The 26,057-nt window shown below is 31.9% G+C and overlaps 1 protein-coding gene and 1 long non-coding RNA gene across 7 annotated transcripts in view; one reads left to right on the top strand and one right to left on the bottom strand.

The window, feature by feature from the left end:
• The window catches only part of pros (prospero), a 1,677,936-nt gene that overhangs the window by 1,446,490 nt on the left and 205,389 nt on the right, over positions 1-26,057 (bottom strand). The window lies entirely within an intron of this gene.
• The window catches only part of LOC136830191 (uncharacterized), a 174,500-nt gene that overhangs the window by 66,618 nt on the left and 81,825 nt on the right, over positions 1-26,057 (top strand). The window contains exons 2-3 of the long non-coding RNA XR_010850593.1: positions 756-912; positions 3,666-3,816. This is a non-coding gene — a long non-coding RNA (uncharacterized lncRNA). The remainder of the gene's footprint in view (positions 1-755; positions 913-3,665; positions 3,817-26,057) is intronic.

The following is a 26,057-nucleotide window of genomic DNA, read 5'->3' as shown; positions in this document are numbered from 1 at the left end:
AGAGTCTTCGAGGGTAATGGGCGGCTGTGTCGAGGTATTAACTTCTTTTTTTCTTATTTTCGTTCTGCTGATATTCTTGTCTGAAGGACCTGGTCTTGCTTAGGGGTTATGTGTATGGACGACTGGGTATTATTCGTTCAGTGATTGTATTTTCAATCTCACTTCATTTGCTGTGTGACAGAATTTTTTCTTTTTTTATTTGTGCCAAGATTTGTAAACAAAGTTTGTAGTAGTAACGAGTAAAATATATTCTTACACACACATACACATATATACAGTATACTTACATACATACATACATACATACATATATACATATATATATATATATATATATATATATATATATATATATATATATATATATATATCATCAGGAAAGGAAAGTGAAACTTTCCTTTCCTTCGAAGGCAAAGGAAATATTCATCAAACTTTCCATATTTCCTTCAGTTGGCATTTACATCATATATATATTATTTATATATTCATCACGTTCTATATTTATATGATTCATATTATATATATACATATACATCATATATATATATATATATATATACATATATATATATATATATATATATATATATATATATATATATATTATATATATATATATATATATATATATATATATATATATATATATATAAATCTATAAAGGAGATTATGCCTAATACATGTATAGCTTGAAGAAAGAATACCATAATTTAGCGAGCTTGTTACCATCCTCACAAGACCGTATGTCTTCACAGATTCGGATGAACTTCAAGAAAAAGGCAGAAACTGGAGAAAAACTCAGGAACTGGAACAAAATCACCTATTCGCCATGGTAACAAAGACAAGACCAACAAGGCATTATACCGTAGGATACTTCGTATATTAAGATGAAAAGACCCTATCGGGAGGAAGGTAAGAAAAGACGATGCATATTAGTAAGGACCTGGATTGGCGAATGCAAACAAGGTATTCCTAGACACCTTCCAAAGGTAAGGGGGTAATCTATGTATCATTTCAGGTATAATTTGTAATCATTAACAACTTCTTAACAGTTCTGGTAAAACTAAAATGAATGACCAGTACTTTTTTCACCGTTCTGCCCTAAAATGGAAGACTGATGTATCTGCAAAAATACAAAACTGAGAAAAATGGTTGATACTCCCTTGCCTTACTACTGATTTTGCAGATGCTGCAAATGGGACCTCCTAAATACTCGTTGAAGGCATTGACGAATCATTCTGAAACTGCAGTAATTTGCGTATTATTGTTTCACGAGCCCAATAGGTGGCATATCTCAATTTCGAAAGTTTTGCAGATACTGCAGTTTTCCTTTTTAGGGCAGCATTATACAATCATATTCAGATGAACATTTGGAAGCCATCTGCATTTTGCTGGTGGCGTCAGAAGGCTAAGCATTTCTCCTTTCTATTCTTCTTGACTTCTCCAGGAAGTGAATGGTCTATATATAATGTATTCTCTCGGTTCATGGGACCGGATAGCATAGTTTATGTGAATTCTTTGTTTCTCATGGTGCCGAACGCACCTGGCTGAAGATCAAATTATTTGTATCGTAAGATGTCAGTTTGCTGATGACTTATTCTTTAGTTTTTCAAAATCATTTAAGGCCTATTATTTGTTTCTCAAGCAAGTGTCCTCAAGAAATTATTCGTCCCCTCCCAAGGTGCTAAATAAATTAGAATCAAGAATATTTTTTACTTCTCAAGACGCAAAATGGCTTTAAATAAACACATTCTTTTATAGATCTCGTTGGGATTAGCTGAAGACATATTTCTTGTTTTAATGCTGCTGGATGAAGCCAGTGTTTTCAGAATGTTGAATGATCTTGGTTCAAGACCTATGCTTAGCTCTATACCCATTTGTTTCTCAAGGCCAACTTAAACCCGTAAACACATATGCTCTGATTCTCAAAACTGTAAACGGCCTTCGATTGAACCTTATTCTTTGTTTCTCAAGGTAATGGATGCCATATACCTACCTATTCTCTGTTTCTACAGACGCGAAAAGGATTGAATCCTGTTCTTTGTTTGTCAAGGTGCTGAATGCCATATACCTATTCTTTGTTTCTACAGACGCTGAAAGGATTGAATCTTGTTCTTTGTTTGCCAAGGCACAAAATGCCATATGCCTAATCTCTGTTTCTATAAACACTGAAAGGATTGAATCCTGTTCTTTGTTTGTCAAGGTGCTGAATGCCATATACCTATTCTTTGTTTCTACGGACGCTGAGAGGATTGAATCCTGCTCTTAGTTTGTCAAGGTGCTGAATGGCATATGCCTTATCTCTGTTTCTATAAACGCCGAAAGGATTGAATCCTGTTCTTTGTTTGTCAAGGTGCTGAATGCCATATTCCTATTCTGTCTTTCTACAGACGCTGTAAGGATTGAATCCTGTTCTTAGTTTGTCAAGGTGCTGAGTGTCAAATGCCTATTCTGTGTTTCTACAGACGCTGCAAGTATTGCATCCTATTTTTAGTTGCTCAAAGTACTATACCTATTCTCTGTTTCTACAGACGCTGAAAGGATTGCATTTTGTTCTTAGTTTCCCAAGGTACAAAATGACATATGCCTATTCTCTGTTTCTACAGACGCTGAAAGGATTGAATCTTGTTCTTAGTTCCTCAAGGTACAGAATACCATTTTCCTATTCTTTGTTTCCACAGAGACCGGAAGGCCTAAATAATTATACTCCCCAACAGAGTTCCTTCTCGTCAAGTACCTAGAGATGACGCCGACAGAGAAAGTCATTACTAAAGCTCATTTTCCCACGTCAATGCTCGTCACCCGAGCCAAGATCTGAATCTAGGCCTCGTAAAATTAATTTTCCCGAGTTACTGTTTGTGCGTGTTACCTGACCTTTATGAAATTAATTTAGAGTTTAATACTCTCCTTACTTTTTCCTTTCTTTACTAAGAGAAAGTTGAAATTACTTCCGCAGGGAAGAATTTCTGTGCTATCGCCGTCTGCGATACAGTAGCTGTGGGATCTTGTTTCAGGATTTGATACCTTTGTTTTTTTTTCTGATAATCAGGATTTTACACCTGTGTTGTTTCTATTAATCTCGTTCGAGGATTTTATACTTGCATTGTTTCCAGCGATCGTGTTTCCATGATTCCATGTTTAGAGTTATTTCTGATAATCTTGTTCCAGGATTTCATAATTAGAGTTATTTATTATAATTTTGTTCTAGCATTTTATATTAAGAATTATTGCTTAGACTCTTGTTCCAGGATTTTATATTATAATTTATATGTAATAATATTGTTTAAGAATTTTATATTAAGAATTATTTTTTAGACTTGCTCCAGGATTTTATATTAGGATTATTTTAAATATATAATCTTGCCTCAGAATTTTAAATTAAGATTTATTCCTAAAAATGTTGTTCCAGGATTTAAAGTTTGGGGTTATTATAAGCTGTTTCCAAGATTTTCTGTGAGTTGTTGTCTGTGGTCATTTTATTACAGGATTTTATGTCGAGAGTTGTTTACAAAATTTTGTTTAAGGATTTTCTGTCACAGTTATTTCAAATAACTGCAACGTGAGGCTTTATTGCATGATTACACTTGGAAACTGAGCTTCTAGCGTGATAAAAAAAAAACACAAAACCACAAATGCTTTGATTCTCATAATACGCATCCTTGCAGAGTTCAGACATCCAGAAATAGTCACAGTTAAGAGCCGCTGGATGCGAACAAAAAAGAGCCTTGAATTGGAATGTGCGCGAGACAAGATGGTTAATTCAAAGAATAAAAAAACAAGTTAAATCTAGCGCTGAAATGAATTCCGGATAACCAGGTAAGTTTAAGCACAAGGTGAGTTAACCTTTGTGGTTTTGGATCCACTCAATTTGGGTAGGCAAAGATTTATGAACTGTGATCCATGAAAATTTATGCATTAAGATCTATATAGTAAAACAAGTTATATTTTCATATCTTAAACTGAGCCCATTTATTGAAGAAAGCCAATTTTCTGCAGGAATTAACTTCTTTGTATCTGATAATAGAGAAAACGATTTAGCAACGATTTCATAATTGGCAAAAGGTCCCGTTGTCTAGGATAGCATTCGGCATAAGATACAAAATATGTACAGACTTTCATCTCTTTTTGAGAAAAATGCTGCTTCTTGTGTGTGATAAACAAATGACGCCATTATTAACTCACTGACTGATTAGGAATTATCTGGAGTCAACAATACCCGGGTCACTGACATAAATATGTTCCATCTAACCGAACAGAAACCAACCAAAAGCACAGGCAATTCCTTTGAAGCAAAACGCAAATTATGCTTTATGATTCAATTTCACTAAAATTATTTCATAATTATATAGACAATGCGTACTGGTTTGATACTGATTTTGAAAAAGGAAAGTGACTCACTGATATAATATACAGTAAATACACACAAACACACACATATATATATGTAACGTATGTATGTGTGTATATATATATATATATATATATATATATATATATATATATATATATATATATATATATATATATATATATATATATATATATATACATACGCATATACATCTATTTCACAAGCTCTCGTAAACAACGATTCCAGGCTTAGCAGATAATTAAATGTCTCGTTAAAAAAAAAAGTTTTAACGCTTTGAATCTGAAAGCGTCACATTTCATGTGATGAGACTACAATGTTTGTATCTCGCTCTCTCTCTCTCTCTCTCTCTCTCCTTGAATGCAGATATTTATTTTAATTAAGTTATGAAAGAACTCACAACTTTCAATAAAAAGCCAGGTACAATTCCCGAAAAGTCCCGTAACACTGTTTTCCAAAGGCCACGTGACGTTTTCGAGTTTCCAAAGGTCACGTGACGTTTCGAGTTTCCCAAAAGTCACATGACGTTTCGAGTTTCCTAAAGGTCACGTGACGCCCTGAATTTTCCCAAAGGTTACGTGACGTTTCGAGTTTCCAAAAAGTTATCATTATTCTTATTATTATGTCAAGCCTTGATTATTATTATTATTATTATTATTATTATTATTATTATTATTATTATTATTATTATTATTATTATACAAAATGAGCAAACGCACATATAAACTAATATACTTTCATATGATCAGAGATATTGGATATTATATTTACTATTCTTCTAAGTGAGTAAACAGGCATATGGAACAGGTTGAGAAAGGCATTAACTGTCAAAGCAAGTCCCCATAGAATAGAATAATCGTAGAAATAAATGAAAAAATAATAATAAAAATATATAAAATCAAATAATAACTAAAACTAACATTTGCATGATAAAGCATATTGTTCCCAGGGCCTTTAAATATGAAAAAAAAATAAACAATTTAAATCATCAGCAAGAGATCATAATATACTAATGTCAATTGACCTGGGTTCTCTTTCGTTTTGATATGTAACAATGAACGATTTATAGAAATACATTATTTTTTTAAATCTTTAACTAATCAAATAAGAAAAACAAGATTTCTTTCATCTAATTTTCTTTTCTCGGCTTTGAAACAACACTTTGTTTCGAGTGTCCTTGTGTATGGAATTACACAATTGCATCAAAGGTACTTACAATTTTCTTTTAAAGAAAAAAGGTTATACAAAGCATGTGTGTAACTATATATATATATATATATATATATATATATATATATATATATATATATATATATATATATATATATATATATATATATATATATATATATATATATATATATATATATATATATATATATATATATATATATATATATATATATATATATATATAGGCAATCTGAGGAATCTAATAATGAGTTCCATTTTTTGAACTCCACTACCACCGGACCTTTGCCTTACAAAAATATTTAGGTTATATACCAGCCAACTTCCTCGCAAAACAACAGGAAAATAAGATACTTAATAAATAAACAATAGACGTAAATGAAAAAAAAAAAATATTTTGCTACGGAGTAAGAAAACTGCACTCTCAAACTCATAACCAAAATGATTGCAAAGTCTCTAAATCAATATATATCAATTATGACTATCTACCAACTGAGAAAAAAATATTATGCTAATAATACATAATCACGATAAAAATAGCTTATTTCCAAATAAGTTATAAAGAAATTATTGTCATAATATTTTGAGGCGGAGAGTAAAAATGGTATCCTACGCGCAAGTATCCTTCTCCCGTAGCCAGCGGACCGGCAAGGACTGGCTGCCTGGCTCTCACTACTCACGAAACTGTTAAAATCACCGAACGCTCTCCTATGCTGCTCTAGTAGTGGAATGTCTTCTGACAGTTAGAGATTTTAGTAGAATGAGATGAAATATATTAATGAAATAATAATTTCATTCTTCATGACAGTTAATAGATTTTAGAAATAAGAGAATAAGAGATGAAATATATTAATGAAATAATAATTTCATTCACATATATATATACATACATATATATATACATATACATATATATATATATATACATATATATATATATATATATATATATATATATATATATATATATATATATATATATATATATATATATATATATATATATATATATATATATATATATATATATATATATATATATATATATATATATATATATATATATATATATATATATATATATATATATATATATATATATATATATATATATATATATATATATATATAGATATAGAGAGAGAGAGAGAGAGAGATATAGAGATAGAGAGAGAGAGAGAGAGAGAGAGAGAGAATCGTGACTCGTATACCGTTTTTGTTAATAACTGCTGTTTACTAAACTATGCGTTCAGGCAATTATTCACTTTGGTGTATTTTCGATTGCCGAATATATCGTCTTTATTATAATTGTAGTTGTGCCTGTTAATATTTTAGGAGTTTCTTAAAAAAATATTTTTTACAGTTCAACATTTGTCCTTTAACAAACTTGTTCATTATTCTGGAATTAAAAATGTAATTTTCTTTTTGTACAGTAATGATAAATGTAGAATTTAGTTTGTACTGCGTCATTTACAAATAATAATTAGTCAAACATTTCTATCAAAACTCAATATTAAAAACGTCAAAATTAGAAATACTAATAAAAATTAATATAGTTACAAGGTAATTTTTTCATCTCAAAACAATTAAGTTAATCATTTTTATTTGTTTTATCTACCACTCCATTTCTATACCAGTTATAAAATTATTAGGAAAATGCTCTTAAACTTCAATTTAGACGTAAATACAGAAAAATTAACACAGAAATAAAATGTTTCACAATTAATATTTTAAAATAAATAGGAATATTAAAGAATTTCTGGTTTCCTTTAAAAACAGGCCATTTTTGTCCTGGAAGCTTTCGACTTTGTACCATACCAAGAAAAATATAGAAACCACTCAGAATATTTTCTTGTCAAAATGCCCCGTTTAATGTGGAAAAATATAAGAAACATTTTCATTTCTTTTTTTAAAATGGAATATCAAAAGCTTTAACAGACAAGCAAACAAATAAATATATATATATGCATATATATATATATATATATATATATATATATATATATATATATATATATATATATATATATATAAATGTATAAAATAGGGAGATAAAAATTCTGAACAAACTGGAAAATGTACACACATATATACAATATGTTAGTTTGTACCGTCACTCTACCATATATGCGGGGCATTTCTATCCTCTTGAAGACGTCTTAGAAATACTAAAGGGTTAACCAGCTAAGAACTATCCTCACTACGTCATTTTTATATATATATACTACTAGTACTAGTACTACACACGTAAATACAGACACACACACACACACACAGAAGCTCTACTCTATAAATGGAAGTGAACTACTTCAATTGACTTTTTCACTCGACTTTCTTCTTGAATTAATGTGGGCGAAACATTATTCTTTAATAGGAATATCTAAAGCTTTACTGCAGATAAATACACATATATGCATGGTTATATGTATACATATTAAATATATTTAAAATATAAATATATATGACGATATTACACATATTTGCCCAATAAAATTATAATTGATTTATATAGAAAAATGTGTGTGTGTGTGTGTGTGTGTGTCAAAGAAAGTGTTACAAAAAAACAATTAAAATTTAAAATATTCTATTATATATTATATTTGCCCAATAAAATTATAATTGATTTAGAGAGAAAAAAGCGAAAATAGAAATGAGAAAAAAAAAAATAAATAAATATATTTATATATATATATATATATATATATATATATATATATATATATATATATATATATATATATATATATATATATATATATATACATTACAATGCTCATGGAAATTTGTTAATTAGTGTCACTCAAAATCCGAGTCACACTAAACCCACATACATATCGAAATCCAGATCTCCTCAAAATTCAGGTCGCCCTCAAAATCCGCATTCTTTTCAAAATCAAGTTCCCTTCAAAATCCGGATCCATGTCAAAATTCTGGTTCCCTCTAAAATCAAAGTCCCCTTCATAATCTAGATCCATCTCAAAATCCAGACCCCTCTTAAAATCCGGATTTCCTAAAAATTCAGCTCACCCTTAAAATTCTGATCCGTTTCAAAATCCAGGTCCCCATCAAATTCCAGGTCGCCCCTCATAATCCAGATCCCTCTCAAAATCCAGGTCTCTCCCCCTCATAATCCAGATCCATCTCAAAATCTAGAGTCCTATCAAAATCTAGGTCCCCCTCAACATTCGAATCCCAGCAAAAACCTAGGTCCCCAATCAAAGTCCTGAATCCCCTCAAATTTCCGATCCCTTCAAACTTTAATTCCCCAAAACATTTAGAGCCACCTCAAAACCCAGGTACCCTTAAAATCCAGATCCCACTCACAATTCAGATCCCTCAAAATTCAGATTTAATCATTTAAATCCTCCTAAAAATCCAGATCACTCTCATTAACTGGATGACCATCAAAATCCAGATCCAGCTGAGAAACCAGATCACCATCAAAATCCAGATCCAGCTTGGAAGCCGGATCACCATCAAAAGCCAGATTCAGCTTAGAAACCGGATCACCATCAAAATGCAGATCCAGATTAGAAACCGAATCACCATCAAAATCCAGATCCAAATTAGAAACTGGATCACCATCAAAATCCAGATCCAAATTAGAAACTGGATCACCATCAAAATCCGGATCCAAATTAGAAACTGGATCACCATCAAAATCCAGATCCAAATTAGAAACTGGATCACCAACAAAATCCAGATCCAAATTAGAAACTGGATCACCATCAAAATCCAGATCCAAATTAGAAACTGGATCACCATCAAAATCCAGATCCAAATTAGAAACTGGATCACCAACAAAATCCAGATCCAGCTCAGAAACCGGATCACCATCAAATCTTACTCAACACCCCCTTGACCATTTGCAAACTTCATCACAATTTCACAATTTTTTCACCTAAGACTTTTTTAAATATGCAAAAAAAGTAGTCATAACAAACACGTACGAATAATTGATCTTACTGATTGATTGATTTAATAGTAAATTATCTGGCGTCTCAACGAGAAAGGTCATCGACACCGAAAAATATGATAACAAAATCAATTATCTTTTCCTCTTTGCAATGACTCTATCAGCTTTTACAATAAAAATATAAATTTATAAATCTAACTCCTTAAAAAAAAAAAGAAAGATGATAAACAAGCAGGAGGAAGAGAGGAAAAAGAGAGCTGAAAAAGGAAATGAACATGAAATGGCGAAAACAGAACAGAAAGTAGAGAACGGAGGAAAAAAGGAATAAAATGGGTAAAGCCGCACAAAAGAATTGGAAGAGAAAGCCAAGAATAGAAGAAAAATAAAAGTCAAGAGTAAAATGGAGGAAATGCATAAAAAAGTAGAAATCGTTAAAAGGAAAGAATTCAATTGTAGACGAGGGCAAAAATAGCACATTTAGAAAAGTCTATATATACATATATATATATATATATATATATATATATATATATATATATATATATATATATATATATATATAATTATATATATATAGAGTATACAATATGAAATAATATCAATACTTTAGGGGTCGTATTCGTTGATGTAAAAATTAAAGAAAGGAACATAAATATTGATTCAAGTTAATACTGAAATACTTGAAAGTGTAACAGGCAGAAAAAAAGGGATGATATACGAATACATATATGCACAAATTCACGTTGCATATATATATATATATATATATATATATATATATATATATATATATATATATATATATATATATATATATATATATATATATAGTGTGTGTGTATCTGTATGTATGTATATATGTATATAAATAACACACTTTCACAATTTATTACCTCTTTCAAAAACATAGGCTGCTCGTCAAAAATCTAAAACTGAACGTCAATTTAAAATGAACGTATCTGTCAGAAAAAGTAAATCATATCGTAATGTATGAGGCATATATTTCTGCTAATCAACATTAGTATTATTAACAAGGAATAGCCCCCCCCCCAAAAAAAAAAAATACAGGAGACGTCTGGAAATCATCTTGACAATTATTAGCTCCTCAAAGGAATTTTTTCCAATTATGTGCCCTACCTTTTCCCCTCTTTGAGGGAATAGCTTCAGAGTATGTTAATATTCCTATTCTCAGTAAGTCGCTTCGGGGTGAGGTTGCTTGCCCCTAGCCTCTCTCCATCCTGGTTGCAGCTCACTACAATCAAATAAAGACTAAGTATACTATTCACTGATTAAGTCACGGAACGCAACGGCTCTTTCAGGATGCAAGCCTTAATTCTCTCTCTCTCTCTCTCTCTCTCTCTCTCTCTCTCTCTCTCTCTCTCTCTCTCTCTCTCTCTCTCTCTCTCGCCTGTACTAAAAATTTTTCTGTCATCTCACTAATGGGGAGATTGATAACAAAAGGACCACTGGAATAATAATAATAATAATAATAATAATAATAATAATAATAATAATAATATAATAATAATAATAATAATAATAATAATAATAATAATATAATAATAATAATAATAATAATAATAATAATAATAATAATAATAATAATAATAATAATGAGGATATAATGAGACCCATTTTTCGTGTGCTCAATCTTGGTGCGTTTTTAGATATACACTGCAAATCCTTATATGTACTAATGTCCTCATTGTCAGCGAAATAGTCCTTGTCAAGCTTAAGGCAGTTCAGTGTATTTTTAACAATATACCAAGGCTTAATGCACAAGAAAAGGGTCTTGTATTAGCATCATCACCTTTAAACGAACGTAATTATTCTTCAAAGTTTTTCCCGAAGAAAGTATAAAAAAATTAAATTTTTTGCATTCTCAATACGTCACCCGGAGTCTTCAATATCCAGTGCTTGTAGAATTTCCAGCTGGTTGTCTTTCCAGCGTCTCGATATTAAAAAATTATATTTTTTGCGTTCTCAATACGTCACCCTGAGTCTTCAATATCCAGCGCTTGTAGAATTTCCAGTTGGTTGTCTTTACAGTGTCTCAGTATTAAAAAATTACAATTTCTTTATTCTCAATACGTCACCTTGAGTCTTTAACATCCAGTTGTCTTTACAGTGTTTCAGTATTGGTTGTCTTTATTCTCAGCGTCACATTAGTCTTTAACATCCATCTTCTAACCCTGGTTGTCTTTCATCTTCTAACCCCTTTCGTTCTACTGGACTGTCACATTGAAAAGTTCGTTGAAACTGTATCTTCAATTACCAACCAAGAGACTTTCTTATGAAATCAGTACTCAGGGATGTCACCCTCGGAAAATAGCGTCAATGAAATGTCTCTTCTACTACGTATCAGGAACAATAATTGGAATGAATAATACAGTATTATCTACACTGAGGACGCGAGATATCTCAAAACTATCAGCGACTTATATAATGTATCTCTCGAACTTGTAGTTTCATTACAGTTCAATACTGAGCTGACACCATGAATATCATTGAATGTTCCTCATACATACTTGAATAACATATAAAAAATAAAAATAGAATTAAAATTCTCCGACTGTCAAGAGAGAGAAAACAGCTAATCGGAATGAATAATACAGTTTTATCTACACTCAGGATATGGGATGTCTCAAAATTTATATGGTATATCTCTCGAATTTGCGTTAAATCACAGTTCAGTACTGGGCTTCAGACAGCATAAATATCACTGAATGCTCTTCATACAAACTTGAATAACATATAAAAAAAATAAAAATTAAATCAAAACTCCCCGATTGTCAAGAGAGAGAAAACGGCTGATCCACTCGCACGCATTAATGCATCCTAAGAATTTACAGTCGCTGACACGCCTGAAAATTAAAAACCGATTCTGAATTCATGAATTCCGGGAAGCGAAATCCAAACCTCGGTAATCGCCTCTTGGGACCCCATTCCGATAAATCCGGCCTTGGCGAATGGAAACATTTATACTAATTTCTTTCCGAGCGGGACGAAAAAAATTTGGAAAAGATAGCGCGGCCTTATCGAAGCAAAACAGCTGCATTTGGTCCGCAGGAATGCCCCGTAATGGCCGAAGTGTATGACTCTGGAAACGAGGTGCCCGTGAGTTCCAATAAAATCCGCCTGGAACGAGGAGAGGCCTGGAAGCAAAATAACTGGAAGAGTTTGCGTCCAGGCGTTCCATTATAAAACGCATCGTTGTTGGACGAATTAACGTAAATCGTCTGTTGGTTGTTTTGGAATCAGAAACCATCGAGTGTCAACATCTGTTCTCGGAGGGATGATAAGGTCTTCATTTGAATGCCACAGGGGAGGAGGAGGAGGAGGAGGAGGAGGAGGAGGAGGAGGAGGAGGAGGAGGAGGAGGAGGAGGAGGAGGAGGAGGAGGAGGAGGAGGAGGAGGAGGAGGGCGGCTTGGGTGCCTTAATGAGCGTGTTTGCACAGCAATAACCGTTTGTAAATATTCTCGGGAGCCATGAAGTACTACAATTAAGGGTCTTATTGCTTCATAAATATCCGGTATCTTAATCAGCGTGTTTGTAAAACAGTAATTTCTGGATTCATACAGTAAGTTTAGTTTAGTGGAGACTACTGTGTTTTTCTGATATCTTGATGATGGAGTTTGCAAAACAGTATCCATTTGTAAATAACCTCTAGATTCCAACAAAAGCATTTCGGTCAAAGGAATTTACTGTTCCATACCTACTTGGAATTCCTAATGGACGTGTTGATAAAATAGTCCTCATTTCTAGTGAATCTTTGGTATTCATAAAAGCTTTAATTAAAGCTTGCATATATATATATATATACATATATATATATATATATATATATATATATATATATATATATATATATATATATATATATATATATATATATATATATATATGAAATATATATATATATATATATATATATATATATATATATATATATATAATGTATGCTCTTCTAATCCTTACAGCCGTCGTTGAAAAACTAATTTTTTTCTTGCAGTGGTCAAATTGATCGTTCTTAAATTCTGACCCCATTAAAGTTTTTAGAAATGACATTGTAAATAGACTAAAACACCGAAATACAATATTTTTCCCTTAAAGTTAGGGACAATTTCTGTTTAATTTTCTTCCACATATCAAAAAATTTATACTTTGAACTCAAAAGATGTCTTGCAAATCTTATTTTTCTTAAGAAAACAAATCATTTTTAATCATTACTGAATTTAAGAGTAAAGAAATATAATTTCTCTCTATCACATTGCAACGTTCATCTTGCATGTATATGACACCAGATCTCACTAATAAAGCTATACTCAAGCATCTCTGCACAATATCCGGAAGTAAAGCAGAATTAAATATGAAGTGACGCCTTATTTCAACAATAAAGCTAAATTTCGCATATGACTCTCATCTCGTTAATAAAGTTTGAGCGGTTTTAAGCATGAGATACCTACCATACGATTGGCCGAAGTAATTATCAATAACACTCAGGAAGCGTTTAAAATGACTGGGGAAACATTATTCAAGAAACGCTGAAACCAATTGGGAAAAAAAAAACATTCAAGGAACGTTGCAAATAACTGGAAAACCGAGAACACTCGAGCAAATTTTAAGATAACTGGAAGACCAGCAACAATCAAGAAACGTTTATAATGACTGGAAAACCAACAACAATCAAGAAGCGTTTATAATAACTGGAAAACCAACAACAATCAAGAAACGTTTACGGTGACTGGAAAACCAACAGCAATCAAGAAACGTTTATAATGAATGGAAAACCAACAACAATTAAGAAACGCTTACAATGAACGGAAAACCAACAACAATCAAGAAGCGTTTATAATGGCTGGAAAACCAACAACAATCAAGAAACGTTTACAATGACTGGAAAACCAACAGCAGCCAAGAAACCTTTATAATGAATGGAAAACAAACAACAATCAAGAAACGTTTACAATCAATGGAAAACCAACAACAGTCAAGAAACGTTTATAATGACTGGAAAACCAACAACAATCATGAAACGTTTATAATGACTGGAAAACAACAACAATCAAGAAACGTTTATAATGACTAGAAGACCAGCAATAGTCAAGAAACGTTTATAATGACTGGAAAACCAACAACAATCAACAAACGTTTATAATGACTGGAAAACAGAAAACAATCAACAAACGTTTACAATGACTGGGGAAACAGCATTCAAGAAACGTAAAAAATGACTTGCAAAATAACATTCACGAGACGTTTGCAATGACTGGGAAAACATCATTCAAGAAACTTGGAAAATAACTGGAAAAACAACAACATTCATGAAGCATCTACATTAACTGGAAAACCAACAACTATCACAAAAAGTTGAAAATAATTAGAAAATCAACATTCGTGGAACGTTCAAAACGGAAAACAACATCATCCAGGAAAAGAAAAACAGCTACAGCTTTTTATGATCGAAAAATAGCTTAACCATCAAGGTTTAAAATATGCATTTATTTCCACTTTCCTTCCGTAAGCTCCCGTTTTTTTCATTTTTTCATATATGAGCATTCAGCATGATACTTGCCTAGCGGGTTTCGGCACCTTTATAATAATAATAATAATAATAATAATAATTAATAATAATAATAATAATAATAATAATAACCCATCCACTGGAGCCTGTGCAAGAAACACCAGCTAGCTTGCAGTAACAAGTGGCACGAACACCAACCTGAGGGAGTGATAGAAAAAGATCAGGCAAAGATCCTCTGGGACTATGGCATCACAACAGATAGGGTGATACGTGCCAATAGACCAGACTTGACGCTGATTGACAAAATCAAGAAAGTATCACTCACTGACGTCGCAACACCATGGGACACCAGAGTAGAGGAGAAAGAAAGAGAAAAAATTTATACGTATCAGGATGACTGAGATAAAAAAATAATAATAATAATAATAATAATAATAATAATAATAATAATAATAATAATAATAATAATAATAATAAATAAAGATTGACTGTTAAATATACAGTGTTAAAAGTGTATCTTCACATTTGTCTATTTCATTTTAATAATAATAATAATAATAATAATAATAATAATAATAATAATAATAATAATAATAATAATAATAATAATAATAATAATAATAATAATTAAAAATAATAATAATAATTATATCTAAAAGTCAAGGAATAACAAAAAGGCAAGTGTTGAAGGTTTCATTTTATTAATTTAAAATAAATCTAAAACACAGTTGGTATCCTTAAGTCGCTAACAAGGGCACTTGGGTTTCTATAGACTTGGCTGAAAACATTTTTTAAGTAACTGCAAGATTCAGATAAAAGCCTAAAAAAAACTTGAATTCGGCAAAATATAAAATCTTATGCAGATAATTTGACAGTGAAAGTTTTTATTACCACCGTTTTAATGAGTGTAGTACTCCAGTTACCTGTTAAATCAGAAAGTGGCCTTATGCCGAACAAGTAATTTGTCAGTAACAAAAGGAGTAACAATAGGACCCTGGTAAAACTAAAAGGAAGGATAATCTTTTTTTAATAACCTTATTTCAGAGAGAGAGAGAGAGAGAGAGAGAGAGAGAGAGAGAGAGAGAGAGAGAGAGAGAGAGAGAGAGAGAGAGGGGGAGAGGGTAATGAAGTGAAAATTAATCAAATAATATTTAATAACATGAATTTAATTTTTTAAAGAGAGAGAGAGAGAGAGAGAGAGAGAGAGAGAGAGAGAGAGAGAGAGAGAGAGAGAGAGAGAGAGAGCGGAAATTAATCAGAAAAAATATTTAATGACGCGAATTTCATTTCGAAGAGAGAGAGAGAGAGAGAGAGAGAGAGAGAGAGAGAGAGAGAGAGAGAGAGAGAGAGAGAGAGAGAGAGAGAGAGAGAGGAAATTAACCAGAAAAAAATATTTAATGACACGAATTCATTTCAGAGAGAGAGAGAGAGAGAGAGAGAGAGAGAGAGAGAGAGAGAGAGAGAGAGAGAAAGTGGAAATTAATCAGAAAAATATTTAATGACATGAATTTCATCTCTACAGAGAGAGAGAGAGAGAGAGAGAGAGAGAGAGAGAGAGAGAGAGAGAGAGAGAGAGACATTTGAGGAAGTAAAGAGTAATTCAAACGCAGGTAATGTTACGAACTTCAATTCTTTCTTCCACTTCAAAAGCGACATGTAATCACTGTAGAACCTACCCAGGTCACTAATTACAAAAAATAAGGTAACTAAAACCTATCCAACTGTAATGGGGGGAAAAAAAATCTCTCGAATGTAATTTTCTCAACTCACGTCAGGGTCGACGTGATTCTAATAAATTCTTTTTTTATTTCAGTTTTCGAATTTGAAGTAAGTTAAATCTATCTTTGGAATTTTATTCAATTTCTCTTATAGCGTCTGTTTGAGCAAGAATCTAAAAATGATGGGGAATTTTAGACACGAAGAAGCATTTACAAAGACTGACTGATTGACCTCATACATCCTGGCGTCGCAACTTGCAATTACAATGCACAGGTACGAAAAGAATAAAATAACGCAGTGATATAATGAATGTATAACACGATGAGCTTAGATATTTAAAAACATTAGATACGATGAATTCAGAAAACTATAAAACAAGATATGATGAATTTAGATTTACAAAACATAAGATATAATGATTTTAGGAAATTATAAAACATAATATACGAAGAATTTAGAAAATTATAAAACATAAAATACAAAGAGTTTAGAGAAGACACAATAAATGACCCGACAACATAAAAACCATATATGACTGGACAAAATAAAATATATATATGTATCATATATGACGAATTCATAGAAAATATAAAAAAAACAAGAAAATAAATAAAAATGAAAGAAAGAATGACAGAAATGAACTGGAGAGATAAGATAAACTTTATAAAATGAATTTTATCTCCAGCGCTTCCACCACCTCCCATAAGAGCCAGACAAGAAAAAAAAAAATAGCCATTAGGTATTCATGAATTCGAAATACTCTATTCAAAAAGGTGTTCGGTCTCCTGACGTTATTTCCTAAAAGGTTAGACACGAACTAAGTATATAATTTTCATTATACCTCTTAAGATGAGCACGTTATGTCAAAATTAACTATGCAAACCATGTCTAACATACTTGATAACTATAATTATTATAGAAAGGGATCATTGTGAAGTTATTGGGCAATCATCAAAATAAAAGCGAATTTGGGTTGATAAAATTGTCAAAAAACCCTAAAATAGGTTTGCATCAAATTTTTGGGAAATTTATCAACCATGAATTTCTCTTATGTCAGAACTGATCCACCAAGGAGAATACGAGTATATCTGAAGTCAAATCTGATTCAACAGAATCTACTTTGATATAACAACTTGAACAATACATCTGTCGATATTCATCTCCCCAAATTGATCTTACATCACCGTTTGGCAAAACTTTACGAATATCCGTAACATATCTTTAATCTACATTGTGATTGGAAATTCTCTCAGATTCGGCAAATTCCCTGATTCTTCTTAAATACACCAAGATCAGGAATATCTCTAATGATTCTTTTTAGATAAGCTAATATCAGGATTATCTCAAATCATTCTTCACTAACCAAAATGAGGAATATATATGTCAAAAGACTTTCTTACATAAATACCAGGAAAATGTTAAATGGATCCTCTTAGCCCAGATCAAAACATACATCAGAAATACATCTAATGGTTCTTCTAAGGCAAACCAACATCTCGAATATAAGCCAACAATCATCTTTCCCAAATCTCCTTGAACATACCAACATCAGGAATAGATCTGACCCAAAACTGACCTCCCTGAAGTTCCCAGAACTTTCTGAAATACACAAGCAGGGAGAATACATCTTAAAGAGTTGATCTTCACCACTCTGGCAAATCTGTTACCAGAATCAGAAACACGTCTCAGTCCGAGTTATTCTTGGCAGCAGCAGCACAAACAACCTCCGTGGAAAAACTCGAGGAAAAACTCCAGTTGACGAATGGCCCAGCGACACACAAAACAAACCTCCCAATTCACACTCCAGAGTGACTCTTGAAGCCGGGTGTCTTCCTTGGGTGGGGGAGGGGAGGTGATATATATCTTCAATTGGGCAAAACACATTATTTCCTACAATGCATCTTTTACTCATAGACGTTTAAATCTGAAATCACGTAAAACCAGAAATTAGGAGGTTGTTCCATAACTGTCTTTGCAAAGAGACCTAGCTAGCTCTTAGGATCACCTATCCACAGTTGAGAGAATTCTTTAGTTGTACGAATTTTAATGCTGAGAGGCTGTGACGTATACTTTTGCACCTGCAAAACCCTTTAATACTCACGAGTTAGTGAATGAATTAGGAATCAACTACGAAGATTCCTTCTAAATGCATTTGAGATTACTGATACTATTTCAATAATAAGTAAAAATTTCTTGGGCCTGTTTCATTTTCTGAACTTTGAAATAAAATTTAATTGATTTCCCATTCACTTTTCCTAGGTGTATCTTAACAAACTGAGCAAAAGAAAAAAAACTTGATAATTTATGTTTATAATGACACCAAATTACTGGTCTGATAGGTAAGCAATGGAGACGTTCTTCTATCTAGATGTTAAATATTTTGTACGATTAACAACCCACAAGACAAATTATTTGGATGAAATTGGCTCTTCTGAATGACAAAAAAAAACCAAGATAACCAATAAAAAATAATGAAAATTTAAATGATTTCATTAAGGGTGCAACGAAAAATATTAGGGCACAATTAATAATCATATTATTGACACTCAACAGAAAATACTTCAGATTGGAAGATCTAACCCAGCTAACAATGTCACAATTAAAGGAAGAATAAATTCTAAAATAACTATAATGATAAGAAGGAAAATAATAGTCAAAACTTAAATAATGATAATAATAATAATAATAATAATAATAATAATAATAATAATAACAATAATAATAATAGCATGAGTCACTAAAACAGTGAAGAAATCCACAGTCTAACTGTAAATACACACACACACACACACACATATATTTTTTTTCTAATATATAATAACACTTACACCACTATGGATTTCTTCACCAATAATAATAATAATAATAATAATAATAATAATAATAATAATAATAATAATAATAATAATAATAATAATAAAGACAAGGATGAAGAACATATGATACTAAATTAATTAAAATTAAACAAAAAAATATTAAAGTGATCAACAACACGAACAACAAAATCCACAACCTTAGAAGAAACGTCAAATAAAATCTTGACACTCTCATTTAGCAATTCATGTTGAAATATTTTTCTTCTTCTATAAACTTGCTATGCATGCAGTTTACTGGAATAGCATTTTAGCTATAAAACCATTTTAGCTGTAAGGTTTTTTCTCATATTAACAGAAAGAGACTTAAAATGGCTTATTATTATTATTATTATTATTATTATTATTATTATTATTATTATTATTATTATTATTATTATTATTATTATTATTATTATTATTCAGAATATGAAACCTATTCATGTGGAACAAGCCCACAGGGGCCACTCACTTGACATTGAAGCTTCCAAAGAATATTAATTATTATTATTATTATTATTATTATTATTATTATTATTATTATTATTATTATTATTATTATTATTATTATTATTATTATTATTACTCAGTTACTACACGTGCTTGACGGTCTTTCGTCGAAAGCATAGTTCTCAGGCGAATTAAAACGTCAGAGTACATTTTATGTTAATTTGCCTGAATGTGATCGCAGGGTACGAATTCAACAATTAAGAAATATATGACGTTTAATTCATTCACTGTCACTTGAAGTAATGAGACTTACGTCTTGGAATAAGGTGACTTTTTGAGAGCTGACGTTTTGGTCGTGACATTTTGACTGATACCTACAAAAAGTTATAAATATATTTATGTACATACAGTTATACTTTCGTATTTGTAAAACTACAACAATATATAAGTAAACATTTCTATCACATAAAACTTGTGTCTTGTCATGGTATCTCTTCTTTCTGTATTTCCCTTCACTTCCTCTTACTTCTTCCTAATGAACACCATATTCTTTGGGAGCTTGAATTTCAAGTCAGTGGCCCCTTTGGTGGGCTTGTTCCATATGAATGGGTTTAATCTACAGAATAATAATAATAATAATAATAATAATAATAATAATAATAATAATAATAATAATAATAATAATAATAATAATAATAATAACAATAATAATAATAATAATAATAATAATAATAATAATAATAATAATAATAATAATAATAATAATAATAATAATAATATTCTTTGAAGCTTGCATTTCAAGTCAATGGCCCCTTTGGTAGACTTGTTCCATATGAATGGGTTTAATCTACAGAATAATAATAATAATAATAATAATAATAATAATAATAATAATAATATTAATAATAATAATAATAATAATAATATTTTTTGAAAGCTTGAATTTCAAGTCAATGGCCCCCTTGGTGGGCTTGTTCAATACGATTAGGTTTAATCTACAAACAATAATAATAATAATAATAATAATAATAATAATAATAATAATAATAATAATAATAATAATAATAATAATAACATTCTTGGAAGCTTGAATTTCAAGTCAATCGCCCCTTAGTGGGCTTGTTCCATGTGAATAGGTTTAATCTACTGAATAATAATAATAATAATAATAATAATAATAATAATAATAATAATAATAATAATAATAATAATAATAATTAAAGCGAAAATCACTTCAAAATAATCCACAGACCGTTTAAAACTAAATTATACATGATGTCATCGAGCCTACAAATAATGAATTGGACATCCCTGAATCCCATCAACAGACGATATATATATATATATATATATATATATATATATATATATATATATATATATATATATATATATGTATATATATATATATATATATATATATATATATATATATATATATATATATATATATATATGTGTGTGTGTGTGTGTATATATATATATGCATACATATACACCCACGGTGTTTTACTCCGTCAGCAAGCGGGGATTAAGGCGAATACTTTCAAAGCTTATTCCCCAAATCGGCAAAAAACTAAATGATCAACCTAATCCCCAAAATATTCACAAGCCTAATATCTGTATCTCTGGAAATGTCGGGGATAATTACCCCACTTTTTAAAAGCGTGTGAGGTCATGACCCCTGGCCTTCTTCGTAAGACTGTGGAACAGCCTCCCAGAGGATTTCGTGTAATTTGAACTTCAGAAGTTCAAGCGAAGGTGCAATGCATTAGTACCCTAACACTATTCTCCTTGCATTTTAATACATTTTTATATATTTATTAATTTATTAATTTTTTCTTTTTTAATTAGTGGGATCTCCTCTTTCTGTATTTCCCTTTACCTCCTCTTACTTCTTCCTAATGAACACCATAATATTCTTTGGAAGCTTGAATTTCAAGTCAATGGCCCCTTTAGTGTGCTTGCTCAGTATGAATAGGTTTCATCTTCTGAATAATAATTATAATAAGAACATACGATAATCCTGAGCTGTAGTAACAGAAGTTACTTAAAGAATCTTCCAATATCAAAATTCCACAGTCATATTATCGATGTATTGGCTGTAAGCCTTGGATACTAAGGAGCTTTTGAACTTTTTAGTGGCTGCAGGGTTTTAAGTAATAAGCAGCTTTTGAACTTTTCAACTTTTTACTAAGTTCCTCTTCACCTTGAGAATCTTAAGCTGGAGAGGCACTTTTGTAAAAAGTGTTAAAGCTTCTTAGTACTTCAAACATAGCATCTAATACGTCAATAATATGACTCTGGATTTTTAATAATAATAATAGCTTCGAGTACATTCGCAGCTTTTCCGTATTTTAATATCACCTTGGAGCAAAATTAAATACTCTTACAAAAAGTATTTATTGAAAATAAGGTGGCAGACTACTCCATATGTACATAAACGACAAATGCTAACAAGTAAATCGCAATACTAGTTAGAATTGAATTGAATATGGAGTTTAGGCCAAAGGCCAAGCATTGGGACATATGAGGTCATTCACCGCTGAAACAGAAATTAACGTTAAAAGGTTTGAAAGGTGTAACAGGAGGAAAACTTCAAAGCAGTTCCACTATGAATCAATTGTTAGGAGAGGGTGGAAAGTACGATGGAAGAAAGAGAATATGAAAGGAGGTACGGTAAAAGAATCGAAAGGGGGTCGCAGCTAGGGGGCGAAGGCACGCTGCAAGGAACCTTAAGTAATGCTTACAGTGCCCCGCACGAGGTGCACTGACGGCACTTCCCATCTACGGGAAATAGCACCTTGGAGCGAAATTAAATAATCTCACAAAAAATGTTTATACTGGACTTAAAAGAAACCATTCGGCAGCTTGCAACAGGCCTTACATACAGGAGTCTACTGGGAGCGGCAATGATGAGTCCCAGTGAGACCTGGGTGTCGTCAGTGGAATGGGTGAGGGAAAGCTGAATGTTGCAATGTATGTTGGAATGGGAGGAGGAGGCAGGCAAGGTGGGGGTTTGATGAGTGCTGATAATCCTTCCTGATACAAAGGTGTTAGAAGCGGATGATGCTATGAAAGTTTTACTTCAGGGGGTTTAGCCTATACTTGATCCATCAGTTAAAGAAGGAAAGTTGTAGTAACTGTTATGGTTGCTTTTCTCTGGAGTCACCCCTCTTACGGAAGGAATCTTGTATATGTATATATATATATATATATATATATATATATATATATATATATATATATATATATATATATATATATATATATATATATATATATATATATATATATATATATATATATATATATATATATATATATGTATATATATATATATATAGATATAATATACATACATATATATGTGTATATATATATATATATATATATATATATATATATATATATATATATATATATATATATATATATATATTTAACTTTGCTACACATTTCTTATTTTTTCTTTCTTGTCTTTTCTTTTGCCCGCATACGCCTTACATTTTGAAGACCCTTTTCGTAGATGATAATAATAATAATAATAATAATAATAATAATAATAATAATAATAATAATAAAGACAATTGTATGTGAAAAAATCTCCTATGGCGGTCCTGAACATTTACCCTACTGATAATACACATTTATATATGAATAATTTCATTATTCAACGAAGAAGCAAAGTCTAAGATGTAACTCAGTTTTGGACACACAAACCATTATACAATAAATCATATTATATACATTGCATATTATATACTGTATATATGCCCATTGCATATTATATACTGTATATATATATATATATATATATATATATATATATATATATATATATATATATATATATATATATTACAAACTAAATAACGACTCAGCTGCTTTAACGAAGATATTGAAAAGAAAGGGAAAATCTGTAGGGATCTTAATACATACATACATACATACATATATATATATATATATATATATATATATATATATATATATACATATACATATATATATATATATATATATATATATATATATATATATATATATATATATATATATATATATATATATATATATATATATATATATATATATATATATATATATATATATATATATATATGATAATTAACAGCTTTCAATGGAAGCCTGAAGCACGCTGAATACATAACAGTTACTCCAAATATACAGAAGCAAATAAATCGGATAAAAATGGAAAAGGAAACAACTCTCGAAGAGAACGGAAAAGAACAGCAGCAGAGAAAGAGAAGAATCGCAAAAGAAAAGAACGGGATGATGATGATGAAGATGATGATGATGATTATGATGAAAGCGATGATCATGATGGTAACAAGAGAGCAATGAGGGGGTAGATGTTTGAGCCGTTTGTTGGAGCAAGAAAGGGGGGAGGGAGAGGGAGGGAGGGAGAGGGAGGAGGTGTTTGACTGGTTTGGGAGGGGAAAAGCCTTTTAGAGGAGAGAAAGAGTGCAACTACTTTCCCGTACCTTGTACTCCCCCTTCCCCCCTACCCTTTCGGCCTTTCCTCCCTCATCCTCCCCTCCCCACCACCCGACCAACCAAAAGGATCCCAACCCACCCCATCCCCTCCCCCACCTTCCTACTACAACCGCTACTACTACTACTACTACTATCTCTCCTGTTACCTCCTTCTCTCAACAAACTCGAATGGTGATCTGTTCTACCATTTTTTTTATGTCTGGAAGCATCATTTGTGCGGGAGCAACAGCAGCAGCAGCAAGGACTGGTAGGGAGAGAGATGGGGGAGGGTGGAGGGGAAGGGGGGTGGTAAGGGATAGGGTAGGAGGGGAGACCCACCACCGACCATAGCACCCCGTTCTCCCTTTCCTTTAGAAGGGAACTGTGGCGGATTTTGTTCTTTTTCGCCGAATGAAATAACTGTCGATTCGCGTCCGGGCGAACGCGAAGATTGGGCTATGCCCATGGGGGCACGTCCATGCCGGAGGCTGAAAGACTCGCTCGAGGTCTTACGAGACTTGGAAGACCAAAAGATTTCCCGAAAGCTTCTTGAGGTCTTCGACGGCCATAGTTGCAGAGTCTAATAAAAATGATCATCCAACCTTCTCTTCGCCTTGCGGGTAGAAATAAATATAAATTCCCTCTTGATAAGGGCTTAGCAAACTTTCCTTTCCCTAAGGCATAACGTAACTTACTGAAAAGCTCACGGAGGTCTGATATTAACCAGTGGCAAATGTGTGATTCCTGCCCTCCTAAGCGTTGGAGGGAGAGGCAGAAAACGGCAGCCGATTCTCAGCTGGAATATGAAAAGCGACGGTGACACTTGACAGCCTGTTGTGATTGGCTAACACGAATATGCTCCCCATGTCTACTTAAAAGAAGAAAGAGAGAGAGAGAGAGAGAGAGAGAGAGAGAGAGAGAGAGAGAGAGAGAGAGAGAGGACACCTGGCGTTTCCCACCTCCCCTAAAGATGTGAAAGTATCTCCCCTGAGGATATCCCGTTGCATCTCAATGAATATGCTAAATAATAGCCATATTCGTAGGTGAAAGCATTCTCTCCGACCATTTGCTGTCATTTCACACAGTGGGGCAAAATGATTACGTTTTATTTCCGTCCTCCGACCGACGGAGCAGGAACTTAAAATTCCTATAGGTCTCGAGATGGAAAAAGCCAGAGACGAATTTTCCGTCCGGGAAAAAGAATTTTCCAAAAGCAGACAGTCGGTGGGCCCGAAAAGAGAGAGGTTTAGCCTAAGGGGCAATAGCCCTCCAAATGACACTCAGAAATCGCTTACAATCCCGCCCCTAACACACTATTAGAACTCAAGAACCGTTCTCTCTCTCTCTCTCTCTCTCTCTCTCTCTCTCTCTCTCTCTCTCTCTCTCTCTCTCTCTCTCTCTTTGTTCCCAAAACCTTCGCGAAGAGCGAAGTGCAAAACCCAACACGCACTTACAAAACCATATTTCTCTCTCTCTCTCTCTCTCTCTCTCTCTCTCTCTCTCTCTCTCTCTCTCTCTCTCTCTATTATCTTATC

The sequence above is a fragment of the Macrobrachium rosenbergii genome, chromosome 46 (genome assembly GCF_040412425.1).
Source record: "Macrobrachium rosenbergii isolate ZJJX-2024 chromosome 46, ASM4041242v1, whole genome shotgun sequence".
Taxonomy (NCBI): domain Eukaryota; kingdom Metazoa; phylum Arthropoda; class Malacostraca; order Decapoda; family Palaemonidae; genus Macrobrachium; species Macrobrachium rosenbergii.
Note: the sequence above shows the minus strand (reverse complement) of the source record. Positions and strands in the feature narration are given on the sequence as shown.